Below are 12,449 nucleotides of genomic sequence, written 5' to 3' on the forward strand. Positions count from 1 at the left end.
ACACATTATCTCATGGGCATGTATCCTACAACATTTCCCTGTACACTGCTGGTGATAAAAATCCATAGCATTTGGATTTTGTTGTTGAAAAATGCAAAATCGTTTTTTACGAATTCACAAGTGTCCCAAATGATAGTAAATGCTATTCTATCAATGAGGCAAAAAGTACAGTTGAATGAAGTTCAAGTTCAAAGTCTTTTAAACTGTCTATCACTCCCTAGATGGATATGAGACAGCACTAACAGCAATAGTTGAGCCTTGAATCCAGTGAGCAGACCTCAACAACTGGAGGGACTGAGACTCATGAATCTTATGAAATGACACTTTTCACTGAAAATGTTATATCATTTATCATGTTCATTGTGACTTTTATTTCATCTCTCTCTCTCTCTCCCTTTCTCCCTAGGTAAAACACATATGCATGCACACACACAACCATACATAGTGAGTAGGGATATCTAAGCCACCATAAAATTCATAGCAGGTTGGATGTGACCTCCATGTCTGGTGTGAAATATATCCTCTGCTTATTCTTTCACATATTTCAACTTTAAGCATGGCTGAAGGAGCCATAAAATGGCAGTCAGTGCGGTCATCTGTCACTTGCAGAAGGCTACCGAACATCCTCTGCCCTGATGATAGCGGTGCCCTTCATGCTTGCCAAAACTGCTGCCTTCATACAGTACCTCTTGCTATGCAAGCACTTCTACTGCAATCTTGGTTTTTGTTAAATATACTGTAGTTGTGAAAAATAAGGTTAGCATGAGGATAAGCATTAAGGTAGGCATTAGACTCTGCTATCTTATTTTGTCTTGAAGAGTGAAAACACAATAACTGGGGCCAAACTATAATAGTTGAACTTTAATATACATTGTAGGATGTCATATTTTTTGTCCTTTATCTTATGAAGACATAATACTGTACCATGTATACTGTAAGTGACATAGGGCAAAGAATATATACATTTCAACTTGAGAGGCTTAGCGTGTGTGTGAGTGTTTGTGAGTAGGGAGACCCTCAAGCTGGAAGACAGGAATTTTCCTGCCATGAAACAACATGACAAGCGACATGCCCATGGATTTGGGAAAGACATCAAAGACCGAGCCATATGGGTAAGGTTACCAAAACCACAGGAAGGAAGAAGAGGGAAGGAAGGAAGGAAGAAAGAAAGAAAAAAAAAAGAAGAAAGAAGAAAGAAAAGAAAGAAAGAAACTGCATAAATATTAAAAAAATACAGTTCTTCTCACAGTCTGTCATAAATAATAATCATAATAGACCACAATGTGTCTGGTGATGATTAAGGAAAGTAATTAGCTAGCAATGAATGTAGAATGAGCTCATTAAGACAAATGCTAGGAGACGGGGGCTTATCACAGTCAAAGAAGCCCCGGCAGCTTCTCCTTTATTAAAAGCAGTGAATCATCCGTCATACAAATCTGTTTAAAATACAAAGAAGCTATTTGAAGACCTACTGTGATCACCAGGCCATGATATCAGTTTTATGAAAGATGAAGCAATGTACGCGATGTAGAGCCATGGATGTCGTTTTTCATTTCCAGCAGTACACAGCAGGCCTTGCAGACTGGACTGTTTCTCCTCTGATGGCTGGCATTCATCACTGGGGTATCCGAGCAGCCGAGTCGGAAAAGGAATGTCACTCCATAGGAGCACGGCCGTTCCATTTATCTTTACAACTGAAACTGATTAATACTGAGAATGCAAATATTCACAGATTTTGCACTGCTACATTGTTGTGTCTTGCTGGGATGCCAACACCAAATCTTGTTAGTAATTGTAAATAGATATGTGACACATCAAATGTACATCTATATATATCATCTTCTGGTGATACTCTCCATGCAGTGGGGTTAGTAGCACTTAAGGTCACTACAAATCTGCATGCTGAGTTTAATTTTGTCAGTTCTGTTATTATTCAGCCTGTAACTATAGTTTACCCTGTTCTTGCTTCTTCTAGAATTAAACTTTGTTCAGATTTTGTAATTTTGTTGTGAACTTGGCTAGGCACTTGTGGACTTAAATCAGATACCCCTTGGTCTCAATAAAACAATTCTGTTTGGAACTTATCCACCGTAAAACAGAGAGGAACAGTGTTTGCGTTATTGCAAAAGAACAACGGATTGTTTGCAAAACAGCCAGTGTGAACCTTGTAATTTGGAAGTGACAAACCAAAGTAAACATGCAGAAGTGTCTTAATAAGTTCTCCTGCAAATGTTTTGAGTTAAAGGAAACAAACTCTGCAAATGCTTGTTCATTCAACAGAGACATAAGAATAGAGTTGTCTGCAGTCTTGACTGTGCTCAACAGCATCAAGTGGAAATCCACGGCGCTGCAGCTGTTATAGTGACAAACATTTCATCTAAGCTTTTGATCTCCAGACGCTGGCAACTCATCACCATTCACACCTCTGGAAAATACTTAGAACATACCGAGTGTGCACACACACACAGTTACACACTTAAAGACTTAAAAGCACTCATGAGTCTTGACGCCACCTTGTTTGTTAATGTGTTAAACAGGACTATGATACCTTTCCTGGGTTACACAGCTAAAGAGCTAAAGCCCCTATGCTCTGAGCCAGCCACGAACATTTGAGCTCTGTCACATCTTCCAATATGATTTGTTCAATTTTTAGAAATGTGATGATCTCTTTAGCCTATTCCCACTGTCATTACTGCAGTTGATAGTTGTGGCGGTTAAACAAAATGGATTTAACTGAGGCTGTATAGAGGGAAATATTTGCATCAACCACAGAGCCCATCCAGGTACACCAAAAGTGGGCATGTTTAAGATGACCAAAACCATGTCTTTTGACAGTATATATAGGTATTTATGCTTTTTTTTTTTCTTGAATAAAGGCCATTAGATTTAAAAACAATTTAAAATAAGAATCAGTTCTGTTCAATTCAGGTTCTGTCTAAATGGCAATATGGCACTGCAATGTACTGAAAAGTTAGGAATGACCCACAGTTAAACTCATCAAAGGATGCATTTGTAATATTGTTCCTTGCACATCACCCCATTCTAAAAATATGAAGCACAGTGCTGCTTAATGCCATGGTATTACATAGATATTGATATTGCAGATGAACGCAAGAGTAGCTTAACATAGTGATATTAAAACATGTGTAAGAAGCGAAGGAGTTACAATCAATCATAGTTAAAAATACAAGTAACCAAAAGTAGGAAAAAACACAGAAAAAGCTGAACTGACAGGGATAAGTCTCACAAAAGTGAGGTAGACTGCATGATCCAGGCTGGCCTTGAGCACTCTCACACACTGTCCCTCAGCTACGTGTCCCCAAGTGAGCAAGTGAGTTAGTGACCTCAACAGGTGATGGTCTGGATATGGCAGGAAAAATGCAATTTTTAAACCTATTGGTGTTGGTTACGATGCATAGCCAATGGGTTTTCAAGGTATTTTTCTCATCTTGGACTCAAGCAGAGGGAGTCAAGACTAAGGGCAGCGTTGCAGGGTGTTTGGTTTCAGCTGCCAAATCCTCAGTGGTATGATGTGATGTGGTATGACTGAAGAGGGAGTAGATGCCATAGCATACTATCAGGCTGTAGATGGATACTAATCCCATTCACGTAAATAGTAATCTCTCTCTCCTGCACTTCTGCCTGCTTCCTCTCCTTCTCTTCACCCTAAAACCTAATAGCCCTGACCGCTTCCCAAGAATCTTACCCAGTCTCTGAGATCAATATGATGAAAACCTTTTACTCTTTATCTCTGTATCCTTTTCTGTCCTCCTATCTTGTTGTCCTATTGTTCTCTTATTTGTCCCTGCATCTGTCAGACTGGGCCCTAAAAAGGACTGTGTTGGGAGGACAGATGGATGCTCTGATGGTTTAATCTCTCTCCATTTGCTGAACAGTGTCAGGTAAAAAATAAGATAAAGTAGTAACAATATGATGGCACTCATTTCAAACATGAACATATATAAATAGATTGAGATGGTAAGAGAGTCAGCCTGTACCTTCTTTCCTTACAGTTGGTAAATCCATCACATAAATCAGGGAAATATTTTCCAAATGTGATTAGTGTAGTCCATGTGGCTGCAGAGCAAAGCAAGGATAAAGTAAAGATATGTGACCAATTGGAAAAACCAATTGAAAGGCAAAAGGTCAATGAGGTGTGGCATCAAACTGTACTGAAAGCCATATCCATTTCATGGATATGCAGACTGTGTTCGCCGCTGGGATCTGTGGATGCCAGCAGCAATATGAGACACACACATACGTGCAAATACACACACACACATACAGAAACACATTCGGTTAGGAATGTGGTCTGTTCTGGTGCTGCATTCACACACAGACCCAGCTATATCAACAAACTGTAATCCCAAATACAATGATATTCACACACACATTCAACTTGATATGCCAATTCATTAAGTACATTAAATTAACTGTGTAATTTGAAAGTGTTGGCTGCAGATCTACAGCATGAATCAGTCTGTCACTCTACATATAGTTCTGCTCTATTTATAGGGTGTATATGGTACCTAAAATGTGAAAACAACAGGAAGATCTACCCTTCAGCAGACATCATCAGGCCCTTTCAGTGTTTCCCAAAAGTCTCCAAACAGGATCCCCTGATATCTTACAATATAATTTGTCCACATAGTTTAAATTTATTATATTGAAAATGCACAGTCGTGGAGTGATGATTATTATAAGTAGGAGATGTCAACTTTGTCAACCCTCATCTTGTAAATCACAACATATAAAAGCTGTTATTACTGTTAGTACTTTATAACTGTAATTAAAGTGTGTGACTATTGTTGGTCACTCTGGCTCCTCCTCAGAGGACATGTTGGTCAGGTTCAAGAGTGGATGAGATTTGCCCTGAGATGCTGAAGGCTTTGGACATCGTTGGGTTGTCTTGGCTGACACACCTCTTCAGTATCTCATGGAGTTTGGGGACAGTGTCTGCGGACCAGGGTGGTGTCTCCCATTTTTAAAAAGGGGGACTGGAGGGTGTGGTTGAATTATCGGGTTATCACACTGCTCAACTTCCAGGTGAAAGCTTGTGCAGGGTACTGGATAGGCGGCTCCAACTGATTGTCGAACCTGGGATTCAGGAGGAGCAATGCAGATTCTGTCCTGGCTGTAGAACAGTTGACCAACTCTTTACCTTTGCAAGGCCCCTCAAAGGGTCATGAGAGTTTGCCCATCCAGTCTAGATGTGCTCTGTGGACCTGGAGAAGGCCTATGACCTTGTCCCTCGGAGGATCTGGTGGGGGGGGGTGCAGGAATATGGGGTTCCGGGGCCATTACTACGAGCCATCCGGTCCCTATCTAACCAGAGTGAGAGTTGTGTCCATATTCTTGGCAGGAAGTCAAACACGTTTTCGCTGGGATGAGGAGCAGCATTTCCAAGTCTGAGGCCATGGTTCTATGCCGGAATATAGTGGACTGCTCCCTTTTGGGTGGGACAGAGTTTCTGCACCAAGTGAAGGAGTTTAAGTATCTTGGGTTCTTGTTCACAAGTGAGGGTAAGATGGAGCAGGAGATTTACAGGTGGATCGGTGCGGCTTCAGCAGTAAAGAGGGTGTTGTACCAGATGGTTGTGATGTAGAGGGAGATGAGCCATAAGACAAAGCTTTCAATTTACCAGTCAATCTACATTCCATCCCTCACCAATGTCATGAGCTTTGGGTAGTGACCAAAAGAATGAGATCTCGGATACAAGTGGCTGAAATTAGTTTCCTCCGCAGACTGGCTGAGTTACGCCTCAGAGATAGGGTGAGGAGCTCTAGCATCCGGAAGGAGTTCGGAGTAGCTGTTCCTTCACGTCAAAAGGAGCCAGCTGAGGTAGGAACTGGTAGGAGACCCCAGGGTAGACCCAGAACATGCTGAAGAGATTATATATTTCATATGGCCTGGGAACGCTTCAGGTTCTCCCAGGTAGAGCCGGAAAATGTTGCTAGGCAGAGGGACATCTGGGCTGCCTTGCTTAACCCACTGCAACTGCAACCCCACTTCAGATAACGGGCAGAAAATGGCTGGATGGGTGGATGGATGGATGGATGGACGGATGGACAGTGGGACAGTTATTATATGATGCTGACTGAAGTTTAGCATACAGTCACATGTTTTGATGGTTATTATGATGCGGAAGATGTTTTTTACTTTATTTAAGGGGTTAAAAACTGGAATCCCTGTCTTTATTCATATATTATATAAATTCTATTGTACAAAAATATATATATATAGTGTAAGAATAGGATGCAAATTTTAGATTGTATGTGTTAAGAAAGAAGAGACTCTTCTTTAATGGACATAGTTTCCCAAGCAAGCATTGAAATCACTTAAAATAACTGTGCAACAGTAACAGGACTTACACATTTAATGGTTTGTAAAATATTTGTTCAGGTTTAACAGGATTTTCGTGACTTGGCTGCACCAGTATATACAGTATCTTTGCTCAAGATATGATCAAGTATGTCCTCTGTCTGACAAAATCTAAAAATAACTGAAAACAGATACTTGAATAAACAGACAAAGCACCCACTTTGTGGAACGATTCCTCCATATCCAAGGAGTGATTTTCATCCACTCCAAGATCCAATACATTCCAGCATCAACCAAACACAATCCTTTAGATTATTTTTAGGGTGGTACATGAAATGACCATTCAGTCTTATTTAATCCTATTTTCACACCTTAGCGTGTGGACTTTGTGGGTCAAAGTTAGGCCAACACAGTATTAAAGTACACGACAACATAATGCAGGAATGTGTTAATGTATATACAGTGAAATTGCCAAGAATCTGAGGCAGTAGAAACACATGCTGTCTATCTATATTTTAACAGAGCTGAATTCAATACACCGACAGGCTGCCTGGAAGTAGAGCTAACCTGAAGCTATTTGAATGGGATATTTTGAGAAAATAACAGGAACCATTTGTATGCTATCTACAAAATCAATCTTGGAATTTGAGTGCTTTCTTCACCCACAGGCATAGAAAATGGGTGAAAAATCCTCCTTGCCCCACTATATTCTGGAAGATTTTCATATTTACTGACCTCATTAACCTTCATGGCTGAAGGTACTCTCTTGTGGGTTCGGGTTTCCACAATTCTAGGCAGACACGGGTACAGCCACATAGGTTGTTGCTAATCACCTACAGCACTCTATCCACTCTCTCTCTACCTTCCTTTACTATTTCTTTCTCATACCTCTCATCGGGCTTTGCCCCTTTCCCGGGAAAACCAAAACATGTATGACACTCCCGTGCCATTGAGATTACCCAATACAGACACATGGAAAACACCAAAGTTACTATCGAATCAAGTAAACCAAGAGAGGAGAAGAGAGAGAGGAGGAAATGAGAAAGCCAAAAAGGGTTATTGAGGTAAGTTCAAAGTTCATCTGGCAATTTGGTAGCCAGCAGACCTTATATAAACCAGACCACCTGGGAATACAAGGCAACAAAGTGTAAGAGGAAACACAGTACTTGCTCCTCCTTGCATGACACTGCACACCCATCAGTCATATCTTTGTTGTGTATCATAGCTCACCATCCCGGCAGATCGTTACTGCATAAACCGGGTGCTGTGGAGGTACTATTGGAGATTGCTGTTTGTTCAGCATCCCACTGCAACAATCTTGAATAAATCCGAGCATGAACACAAACAAGAAAGGCAGATATGTTTCCAGATTCTATGAAATGAGAGTGGACTCCAAATAGAAGCCCATTTTAATTAACCTCTTCTTTGAAAAGAGTGAAATAAGCCTTAGACATATTTATTCTCTCACACGTACAGTACCACAAACTCTTGACTCTCATACTAAAATCACACTGCTGTTATGATTACTCCACTCTACTGGCAACCTGATAACTGCATGTGGACATCTGCTCCTGTATAATACGTTTCACATGTCTTACTCTATTTTTTGTTTAAAGTGAAGTTATTACCAGTTTTGTTTCAAAATCAACATTACAAAATATTTTGGATGTAACCAAAATATTAACCAATATCTTTCATTTTGCGGTTCTTTAGTCTATACATAAAATATCACAATCACTCCAAAGATACACATTTCTGTAACTGTGTCACTACCAAGTTAAAATTTTTTGGAGTGAGAAAAAATATTACATTGATTCTATCACAGATAATAAAATGCTTGATTCTTTAGATAATTAGGAATCGTCTCACGGAGACAGATATGCCAACTTCAACCAACACAGTCCAGTCAACAGAAGTTGTGTAAGGACAAAAGAATGCATTTACAGACCACAGACCACACTTTTAGTTGTTATATAACCAGTTAAGTTTTTCTCGTGTTTGGAAGTGTCCCACAAGGTTTGTGCGATTGGTATTTCAATGCCATGTAAAATAAGTACTTGTCCCATGTCCCAATAGCAAAAGAATAAATTGAATTCAAAACCACAGGACAGACAAAGTACATTAAACTGTCCCAGAGACATTCATTTGCGTATCTTTTATATCTGATTATGCTAAATACACTTGCAAGTACAATGAGTAAGCCTCTGGCATAAATTTTTCAACTAACCGGTACTTTTGCTAAAATCTAAAGGAGTATCCCCTAAACTCTGGCACTTTGATACCAGAGACCTCTAAGCCTTTCAGGCTGTGTCGTGACCCCTGACCTCTAATGAGAAGAACTAGGGCCACATCAAAACCTCTGTGAAAGCAGATATGCAGGGATGCACAATGCCAAATGTCACGCAATATCCATTCAGCAATGATAACCCCATAGCTGATGCAGGAGAATTTGCATTCTGATTCAGTCCCATGCCATATCTAAAAAGCATTTGCCTCTGCAAGGGAGAACGACAGGACAGGGAGCATTAAGAGGAGACAAATCATTTACATGGATCTTCAAAGCAGGTCTTTGCACAACAAATGAAAACATCAATCATAGGCTGTGTTTAGAATATTCACTGCATCCTGCCTGTCCGGCCCCAAATCCTGACGTGAGGAGAGATCACAAACGTCTATAAATCAGGCAGAGGGAGCACAGGTAGTCATTACTCTGAGGGAACAACTGTTTCTAGCTCATACACACATACCTCTAGCCTTCCAGTACCCCCAGGCAGCCATCAATACCACCCAGCCCGACAGCTTGCATACAACACTTGGCTATCTCAGCCCAGGCCCAGAAGTTCACTGTCAACGTCTGAGAAGCACACACATCTGCACAGATGTAAATACCCTGTAATATAGAACCAGTTATACCTCTGTGGTCTGACATCTCAACTCTCCTTTCTTCTCCTTTTTCTCTCCCTCTGGTCTTCCTGTAATGGTGTTTGATATCTTGATTCTGGCGTGGCGCTGTGGAAGTTTGCTGTGGGACAGTGTTTATTGGAAAACACCTTTGCCTTACATTCTTGCACCTGGGCACACTTGCATAAACTGACACAAATATGTGCTCACTGGTGTCAAGGTAATGGAAGCAGACAGAATGACAGATTTGGGTCAGCAGATATTGCACCCTGTATGGTCATTTGTATGTGCCAACTAACTGTAATAATAGTTTTCTGAGGCATATTTTGAAGTTTAAGTCTCTTTTTAACCCCTTTAAATCAAAAGAGGTACAAAAATGTGTTACTCAATCACAACTAAACTGATCCAGAATAACAAAAATGTTTTATTTTTGTTGGAAAAAAAAGCACTAAAGCACTGCTAAGGGGCCAGTTATATTATAGAACACAGCTCACACTAACCAAGGTAACCAAGGAATTAGTTTATAAGGAATGTAAGCAACACTTTTGAAATACAGCTCATAATTAACAGGCTAATTTCGTTGACTGAATAAGGTACTGATAAAATACTGACCGGTTCTAACTGAGACTTGAATATAGGTACAGTGGAAGAAAATAAACAAGGAACAAAGGGAGTTGTTGAAAATTTTAGAGGAAAGGAGCAATAAAATTAAACTATAGGTATTTTGGTAAATATTGGGTACTTATTGATTACAGGAAACAAAACTGTAGTGTGGTAAAAATGATGGAAACAACATTGTTCCTACCGTATAACTACAGAGTAAAAAGCCACTGAAAGCCACTCATTATATTACAGCCAATGATTATCAAGTATTTTACTTAAGTATATGATTTGGAATAAGGACAAAGTCAGAAATGGGACTAAACTTTTGAAAATTTGCTCCTAGTGGGCATGTCTGGTACATTGAAGTAGAAATGTACCATTCTTAAGTGCACAGCTATGGAATTCTTCTATTGTCATCTCTGAAGGACAAACTATAACATAATAAAGTAATGCGATAATATAACACATACTACATGTAGGTGGCTCAAAAATGGCTATTTTTTTATGCTTAATGAGGAACCTATTAACTGTAATTTTAATTTCAATTCAATTTAAGATCACAAGAATAAGGACCTTGATATAATGCATCACTGTTCTTATTTCCTGTACTGTACTCTGTAGATATCCATTACTTACTTCTAAAAACTTATATTACTAAAAAACACATAGAGTGTAGTTTTTTTTCAACTTTCCACTAAAATGTGCAGCTGTTACTCCCTTCTTCCCCATAGTTCTGTTTTCTTCCACTGTATTTACATTTACGGACCAGTTGAAACCGGTCAGTACATATTTTACTGGTGCATATTCAGTACAATGAAATTACATGTAAATCGTGTTAACGAATGAACTTTTTTTGTGACTGATTTTTTTCAATTTCCTGATGCACAAAGAAATTGAAAATTTCAGTTACAAAAAAAGTTCATCAACCTCTCTTAAACACTTTTTTAAATCAGGGCAAACCAATATGATCTACTTGGAGAGTTTGTAGCTCCAGAATTTTCTTTCTTCTAAAATCCAACCTGTGCCAAATACTGGGAGGACCCTAATCCCATGCACTGTATGTGATCTTGGTATGAGTTGCCCATGTGGGTCACTGGACACAGGGAAGCACTTTCTACAAATGCCTGTGTGCATATGTCTTTGTCTGTGTGTAAGTAACCTGTAAGGCCGCTACGGGGGGTCCTGGGCAGACTTTCTCACTCATTATACCAATCACATCAAATTAAGCACTTCCTTCCATAAAATCTGGCTTCTTTCCTTCAATTCTGTTTCCTCGTACGACCCCCGCTGCTTCTGTCTGCCTGTCCATCGCAGCACGTCATCTTTACTCATAGGTTCTTCTCCAGCCAAATGTGAAGGTCAACTGTGTGCACAGTAGTGTGCTGAGCAACTGCCTGACGCACAACTATGTCTACACTGCGAGGAGCTCCTTATGAGGAAGCATGATATTTGACAAAAGACCGTTTATGCAGGAGAGGACATTTACTTTACGACTACCCTCAGCTCAGTATGTAGTCTCATATAATCGTTACATTGCTAAATGGTGCTATTAACAGTGTGGCAACTGTAGGGTATACATTTGGGGTATGTGGGATCTCTGCAGGACACACAACATACTATTTTTTTCTCCCAGTCTTTCAAAATTCTCTATTTGGACTGTTATGTTTCTCCCTCTACATCCATTTTCATCACCCTCCTCTCACCTTTGTTTTCCTGGAAAATTATTATAGAAGAATGAGTGGTGTAAATCAAAAATTCAGGAAGCAGCAGAGATTTTTGTCCAAAGATGATAGAAAAGTACTTTTTTTTTTTCTACAGTGCTTCTCCAACAAATGATATTGTGTTTTTAATGTACAAAAGTGGGTTTAGGCATTTGTTTCATATTTTTATAAATACACTGTCTTAAAACCTGTTCTAGTCCTTTCCCAGTGTCCCTTTGCTGTTTCTTTTTTTGGGGAGATGTAGTTTGTTCTTTGCAGCCAACTGATAAATAAACTATAGACAAGGAGGAAGTGTTTGAAATATTTATTGTCTTTGTTACAGGAAACACTACGGAAAACCACAAAATGCGAGTCCTGAATGCTGTTTTTATGTACATAAGTATGTAGACGACAAGTAAACTTGATGAAATGAAAGTATCTATGGAAATTAAGGGAATAAAATAACGATCATCTCACCATAGGGTCATGAGTAGTTGTGTATATTGCTGGAGACTTATGAGACAATAATTGAATAAAAAAAAATAATGATGACTATGGAAATTCCCTATATCTTTATACACGTTTGGTACACCTTTTCTACCCTGTGTTACCTGCAGTATTTGAGCAGTTCGCCCAAAATCTAATTTAACAGGTTATCAGTAAATCAGTTAAAAAAAAGAGGGACTCTCATGACTTTGATAATGTCTTTCACAGAAAGATCTTTGTCATATAATTGTCAGCGTTACATCCAAGCACTGTTTATGATACTATCTACATTATTGTGTAAGTCTAAATATAATATTTGCGTCAGGCGCATTGGGTTGCATAATGCTTGCTCTTCACACTCATGCCATTGATGTTGATGCCTTTACAGCTTTATCAGTTTATTCTTGGAAACCTGTAACTTAGTTTGCTCACAAGGTT

The sequence above is a fragment of the Xiphias gladius genome, chromosome 8 (assembly GCF_016859285.1).
Source record: "Xiphias gladius isolate SHS-SW01 ecotype Sanya breed wild chromosome 8, ASM1685928v1, whole genome shotgun sequence".
NCBI classification, from domain to species: domain Eukaryota; kingdom Metazoa; phylum Chordata; class Actinopteri; order Istiophoriformes; family Xiphiidae; genus Xiphias; species Xiphias gladius.